General features: G+C 38.9%; 1 long non-coding RNA gene across 1 annotated transcript; it reads left to right on the top strand.

The window, feature by feature from the left end:
* The first annotated feature begins 3,353 nt into the window (after positions 1-3,353).
* Positions 3,354-7,425, top strand: LOC140140019 (uncharacterized). Its single transcript, XR_011857198.1, has 3 exons — positions 3,354-3,571; positions 6,072-6,291; positions 7,276-7,425. It is a non-coding gene; the product is annotated as an uncharacterized lncRNA (long non-coding RNA).
* Positions 7,426-7,477: the final 52 nt, after the last annotated feature.

The raw sequence follows: 7,477 nt of genomic DNA, 5'->3' as shown, positions 1-7,477 counted from the left end.
CATGAATAACTAATACCAATAGGCCTGTAATCCAAGAAATTTCCTTCCCTAACACTAGCTTATGATTTTAAGCTTATTGAATGAAATGTTAAACTTTCTGTAATTGATTGTAAGAAAATCTGTGTTTATTAATAAAGAAATATGACAAGAGAGACATGATTTTTGTGTCCTTACATTTACCATGAGTATGAGGTTCTTTTCTCACTTTCAGCATACAATTTACTACCAGAGAATATACATGTAATTTGAAAAGGTCCTCTTGTTATGGAACCACTTTGATATTTCCTATCAATATTTGAAGATCATCTTGAAATTTAGTTACAAAGACCAGACGAAGCTGTACACATTTAAAAGGGGGTGTCCAGAATATTCAATAGGCTTTTTATACCTCGGCCAACGCCAAACACTGATTAATAAAATAAAGGGACCTGAATATGACAAATCATAGACTGTAACAGTCTATGCACAAATGCCCAAACACACAATTAGGTAGTGTGTACTGTGCTGTTACACCTACAGACTTTTAGGGACCATCCCAGCAATACTACTTTTAAAGCCTAGCATTACCTAGGCCGGTTTAAGCTTACATAGTCTTCGTCTTGTCTTTAATAACTCCTTAATTACTGAGGTTCAGGACTAAGTGAAATTCCTATCATGTATATAAAAAACAATGTTAATACTCATGGGGGAGTGACAACTGACAATATAGAGGGAAGGTGCGTGGGTTGACATGTCTACTCAGCTTGAGAATTTGAAGGACCTTAACGCCAAGCAGTTAGCGTCTTTAGCCCAAACCTTTTCCAAGTAGCGCTAAAGTGTCACTTCTATGCCGACTAGCATTTCCGTGCAATAAACGCCCAAAGGTTTTTAATAAAAGAATCCTAAGAAAAGTATCACTAAACAGTTTTAACAAGGCCTAAATTAGAGATGTAATTTTGGATGTAGACATGTTCCCGCCTCCACCTTTCCCCATCTGCCTGGTGCTAGCAGTCTGCTCTCGTGTGCACTCCCAATGCAATTCAGCAACGAAATTAGTAAAATAGTAAAAAGAAATCACCCTCCCTCCCGTCGGGTCTTTTGGGCCGACCCATTCGGCCACCCGAATAGATCACATACCTGCAATTATTTACTAATCCCTGAAAATCAGACCTGTACTTTTTATAAACACCAAAAACACTAAACTCTCCGCAAGTGAGAAACACAACTGGTCTCGATCAAGTCTTCAGGACGAGTGTCCAGAATGCGTCCAGTTTGCGTCCAGTTTGCGTCCAGTTTTGGACCATTTGCATAAAGCCCTGATTGGTCAGAAGTTACATGTGACCTTGACCGTGACCAATCGGGGTCAATGATATAATACTGAAACCACGCCTCCCGACCTCTAATTATCCTAGCTGAATTGCATCAATAGAGGGCCTATTCTAGCTCCTCTCACTCCCAGATAGGTAAAGACACGAATTAATAAAAGGTAAATAGCCACCTCGTTACAGTATTCATTGCTACTACATTGTGCTATTGATCTTCGATCGGAATGAATTCATTCATTAAAACTCATGTTTTGATCGTATACGACATTTTATCTAAAATATATTTTGAATATACACGGTCACTTTACACACTTTTTTGTGTGCGATATGTTTATAGGTTATTATTCCTCCATTTAAGGCAAATTGCCACGGTCTACATGTACCATTTATATAAAATAAATATATATTACTTTTCAAGTTATATCATGTTGGTAGACCGTTATTGCGTCATTCTTGTAATACATATTATAAATAAATTAGCACGACTAACTACGGTTCTCCTGCAGTGTAGTGGATTCGGTACTGGGTTTGTGATTAGGAGGTCTAGAGTTCGAATCTCATTGGCGACGTTTTTTTTTTTTTCATTTATCCCCTTTTGAAATTTCAGATAACACCTATGACGGCAGGTTTATCGATTTAAAAAAAAATTATAATTTATTATGAAATCTGTGCGATAAATTAACAATGTCTCACGATACTGGTTATGGCTTACTTACATTTTATACACACCTATTGGGATACAAATAACGTAATGTATGTCTTTTGCATCAAAACAAAGTAATCATAATAATTTTGTATTAGAAAATGAAGCTCACATTAATTTCAGTGTCAAAAAGCCATTTGTGACAAGTTGTTGACAGGTTAATTAGTATTTCTCATTCATTTGGATGAGAAAGTTTGATAGAAATGAGAACATTTTAAATTCTCATACTTTTGTCCAATTCTCATCGTTTTGAAAGAATTCTCATCCTAAATTTCCACTAGTGTTAGAACCTTTTTTGTTCACGCCAGTGAACATTGAAACCATTTGCACCCACATCTCACATGCACAGTTTATCCATCCCTTACATATGGTTATTAAGATGCTAGGAAATAATTCCTAATAATCTCATACCCTCGTTTGTATGCCTTCATCTAATCCTGCTCCCCATGACAAGGACAATATTTAGCACAATTAATCTGCAGTGAGACTGCTCAGAGTAGCAAATTTTTAGCCTTTTATTATATTAAACATGTTTGCAATTGGCTTCTAGCAATCACATGCTGCCAATACACATAACTGATTGGTTAAGCAGGTCACCATGGTCAGAATAATTAGCTATAATTGTTTTATAATTTTATTTATTTAGTGATAAGAAATCATCTGTAGGCCTATTCAGCAAGCTGCAATAGGCGATTTACTTCAATATAACTACAGCCCTAACTAGCAAGACCATGTAGGCCTAGTGTAACGTGTTTACTTGAGTGATTAGGCATGCATCTAGCATCTGTATAGGAAACTATTCAACAAAATGCATTGTGCAGAACCCCTCCCCCCTTAATGGGTGTCAAAACTTTCTTGACTCCCCCTTTTGGAAGGTCAACAACTTTTTGACCCCCCCTTTGGAAGGTCAAAACTTTCTTGACCCCCTCAGAATTTTCCAGCCCCCCCGACCAAGGTATTTATGAACGTTCCCTAAACACAGGAAAATCTGGCTTTTTTATATATAGGCCTACATGTAGGCCTAGGCCCTACCGCTAATTTTCTCAAAATTTTCAGATATATTGTGCAGAATTCTGTTCTGATTAAGATGATATTAAATAGGCCTATACATATTTCAAAGTTCAAGGTAACTCGACTTATGGCCTAAAACGCGACCCTTATCATGTAAATCTAATACATGAATATTTAGTGGTTTGTGCCCTTAACTGTGCGCATACAGAGCGAGCGCATTTGAATAGCGTCTGATGCGCACCCACCGAGCAGTGCGCACCACTTTATGATGTAACTCGCGCGCACTTACACGTACGCAGACAAGTTTACGAAAGAAGTTCGACGAGCCACTTATTTTCCGTTTCTTGAACGTGGTGCAACAATTTCCTTGTCATCATGAGTCGTTTGCTTATGTCCGTTTTAGTGGTCGCCTTTATTTGTTTCCTTTGCAGCAATGCATCTTTGGGCTATGGCATGCCACATATGTCAAAACGGTATGCATCTTTGGGCTATGGCCACCCGTGGTATGGCAACAACGCTCGATTTGCAAGAAGTTCGAACTATCGAAACAATCGTAAGTAGACAGCATTTTGATGACGATCTTTTCTTTTGGAACATCCTATCTATTATAATAGGCCTACATGCCTACGTGTAGGCCTATAGGGCTATTTAGGCCTATTATTTTTGCACATTTCGGGATTCCGCATAGGGCCGGCCTAAAATATGCCGGATCAAAACACATTTAGGGGCCTACGGGGATACACGTCACATGATACATGGTCATGGATATGCCAGTGTCAGTGTGCCACGCAAAATTTCGGATGCCGACTTTCTCTTATACTTTTTGCTGTTTGAAAACCAATTTTTCACAAAAAGAAACACACCCTAAACGAGTATTACTCAGCGCGTGCAAAACATACCCTAAAAACAAGTATTTTGCCATTTTTAACACTAAGAAAGTAAAAAATGCATGTTCATGTTCTTGTTTAATATGTAGTTTGATATTTCGTAATGTTTTACCCTATACGATCGATGTGTTCTGATAAAAGCCAAACATCGCATATTTCACCTTTTTTTTTAATTTTGCCATTAAACTTTGTCTTTGGTACCCTAAGCAAGTATATAGGCTACCCTTTTTCCTGATAGTTGGCGTTTTTGACAGCCTAAACAGGCACAGCCCTGTAGGCCTACTTGCCCAATGCTAAAAAACGACCCACTTTAGTCTTTACTTGTTTTTGTACCCGAGCATGGTGTCCACCTTGAAATACAAGTGCCCTGGAAGTGCCCCCCCGGGTCTGGAAGCCGCTTGATCATCCCATAGCGTTTCTGGTACATTGAGCGGCAAAGCAGTAACAGTACAGGGCCAACCTACTCCTCTTTTCGCCATACGAAGTGTTTCTGGAATGCTGCTAAAATAAGAAAACTTTTGCACATTCTAGGGAAGCGTGGTTACTTTTTTGAGAGGGTTTTCAATGAAATATTTTTTGTGTCAAAATTGAAGCATCCTATGTATGTATAAAAGAATATATGAATATTTACTGCACATCATAATAACGATTCGTGATACCCAATTGTGGCACTTGATGTCGTTTAAGAAGCACAGAATTTTATTTCAATTTTATATACGCCAAAATATTTTTTTAATTGAGTAAGAATAAGGATAGAAAAAACGTTGAAAATTCTATGTAAAAATTACATTAGACCCCGCCAAAGATTACTGTTTCGTTTTTATGGTAATCTGATCTTTTATTTCCTGGACAAAATTTGAGGTCTAATGTGGAATTTTTATATAAATGATAAAACATCGAACGTGTATACAAGAAAAATGGTAGGCTCAACTATAGCATTATACTGACACACATGTATATGTACGAGTCAAAATCGATATAATGTATTGTCCATGTAGAGGCCCATTTATTGTCGGATTTCTGTATGTAGAACACGCAGTTAACAACAATTGAGCGCTATTAATACACATTAATGTTTTAGGCAAATAAAATTCCGAAATATGGCACGTTTTCTGCCTTTGCTTGTCATGTGGTAGGCCTATGTTGAAGTTGCGATTTATATGTTCAAATAAGTTTCAAATAGATACTAACAAGACAAGTGGCCGAGCGGTCTAAGGCGCTAGGCTTATAGAGTATCCAAAGCGGTGCGCCTTGAGTTCGAACCCCGCCTCTGCCAAACTTAATTTTACTTTTTTTAAATTTCATATTGGGGAAATGTGACTGGGAGAATTTATGTATGTCGTGGAGTGGGGCCAACCCCATGAAATTTCCGCGTCGTTGGACAGATGTTTCATAAATGGACAAATCATACTTCAAAATGTTCCGTTTTGACCAAAAAAAGTAATATTTACATGGGAATTTGTTTGCAAATTGACATAATGCATCTTGGAAAGTGTATATATCAGTGTTTATGAGTGTTTGGATCAAAGAAGTCAATTACACATTTGTGACCTATAGTTTTTGACCTATGACCTCTTGAAATTCATAACGTGACATGGATAGCTACTTTATTCCCTTTCACAATGACACCACATTTGAAACAACCACCTTTTTCACGCCTGAGTACACGTCTTGTGAATATAGTGGGGTCTCAATCAGAATGTGCCAAATTCCCGGCCCCCGCACTCCGTGCATCCGCGGGTATTCATGCTCGTCGAAAATTTCGCTAATAAGGGATGTTTTCAGATGAAGAAACGCGATTCGCGAAACACACACAAAAAAAGGGGTGTTTTTTCAAACCACGCGCTTGCGAAATTGAAAAAAAAAAGGGTATTTTCATCGAGCAGCCTACGCGTTTCTGCCAGAAAAGGGTATATATTAGAAATTTCGCTCGCGTTTTAGGGAAAATAGGGGTATTGTCGAAGGGCAAATAATTCGCGAAATCGCTAAAAAGGGGATGTTTTCCCCATAAAAACTTCGCGAAATGAGATGCAAAAGGGGATGTTTTTAAAGTTCACCGACAAGCATGAATACCCGCGGATGCACGGAGTAAGGGGGCCAAATTGCAAACTTGTGTTGAGTTTATTTTAAATATTAATCAGAAATAATGTTTCCGTCACCACACAGCCATTGGCCTCCTGATGGAGACCATTTGTGGACAAACCGGGACGCTGGAACAAGCTTGCTGTCTCCTGAACATGCATGCCTCGTCATATAATGGACTCGGGCCCCTGTCACGTCGGAACCAGCAAAACTTCTGCCTGGATTCATCAGGGCGCGCTAGACAAATCAATGCAGCTGCCCTTGAGATGCGTCAGGAGATACTCGAAAGAAAGTGTCAGAGATGGTGAGTGCAGACCAGTCTATATTATGTCGGGGAGGGACGTAGCCATATTCATTGGCAATCAGGCCCGAAGCCAGGATTTATTGGGGGGTGCAGAATTTGAAAAACTGGACTTTCTTTCCCAGATTTGGACCTTTTTAGCCGGGGGCGGATTTGGACATTTTTGGACCTAAAAGGCATAATAAACCTCGCTCGCAAATGGGACATTTTGGGTAAAACTTTTTGGGCCTTTGGCATTTTTGTTTGGAGGGGGGGGGCGCCACACACCCTGGCTACAGGCCTGTTGGCAATTCCAGTTGAAATCCATACACCCACTGACTGAAACTTATCATTTTTCACAAGGTCATATCTTAAAACACTGTCCATGAAAATTAACCAAAATTACACACAGGAGTACTTCACTACTCTACTCTAAACACAGTAACCAAGCAGTTGTCCAACTGACACAACAGCAAAATGCACCGACATGGAACAGCTTCCTTGACCATTCACAGGCGAATAATAGGCACCCAGCAAAAGCAATCTGTGAGAATGTGTACAAGATCCTTACACAGGTGATAATTTCCAAAGAACAAGTGGAATAGTGTGGAACTGGCTGCTTCTGCTTTTCACACACTTTCTTCCAGAAACAGGTCTTGTTCCATACTATTCTACTTAGTCCCAGATTGCATGTGTTGGGTGCCAATTATTGGGCTGTGAATGTGGTCCTGGAAGCTGTTCCGTGTCAGTTCATTTTGCTGTTGTGTCAGTTGGACAACTGTTTGGTTACTGACCAGTGTTTAGAGTAGAGTATTGAAGTAATCCTGTGTGCAATTTTGGTTCATTTTTATGGACAGGATTTTAAGATATATATGACCTTGTCAAGTTTCTTTTTGAGCCCAGTTTATAAGTTTCCTTTACAGGAGACACCTTGTACTTGACCCTGAAATAATTGTAATTTCTATAATACCTCAACTTTGCATTCCTTTTCCTGTATTTCTTGCACAGCCTCAACCAACCCCAGGCCGAGCCTCAAGCAATCTAGAGTCAATGCACCAAGCATCTACATAACCGTATTAGGAAACATAAGACTGGATTTAACCCAACAAATTCACCATGGTTACCCTACAAGATTTTATACAGATTACACAATGAAGATATGACAATATTTTTACTTCTGTTTTAGTTGATATTTAGATATTTATAGCAA

Source organism: Amphiura filiformis, chromosome 18 (assembly GCF_039555335.1).
Source record: "Amphiura filiformis chromosome 18, Afil_fr2py, whole genome shotgun sequence".
Lineage (NCBI taxonomy): Eukaryota > Metazoa > Echinodermata > Ophiuroidea > Amphilepidida > Amphiuridae > Amphiura > Amphiura filiformis.
Note: the sequence above shows the minus strand (reverse complement) of the source record. Positions and strands in the feature narration are given on the sequence as shown.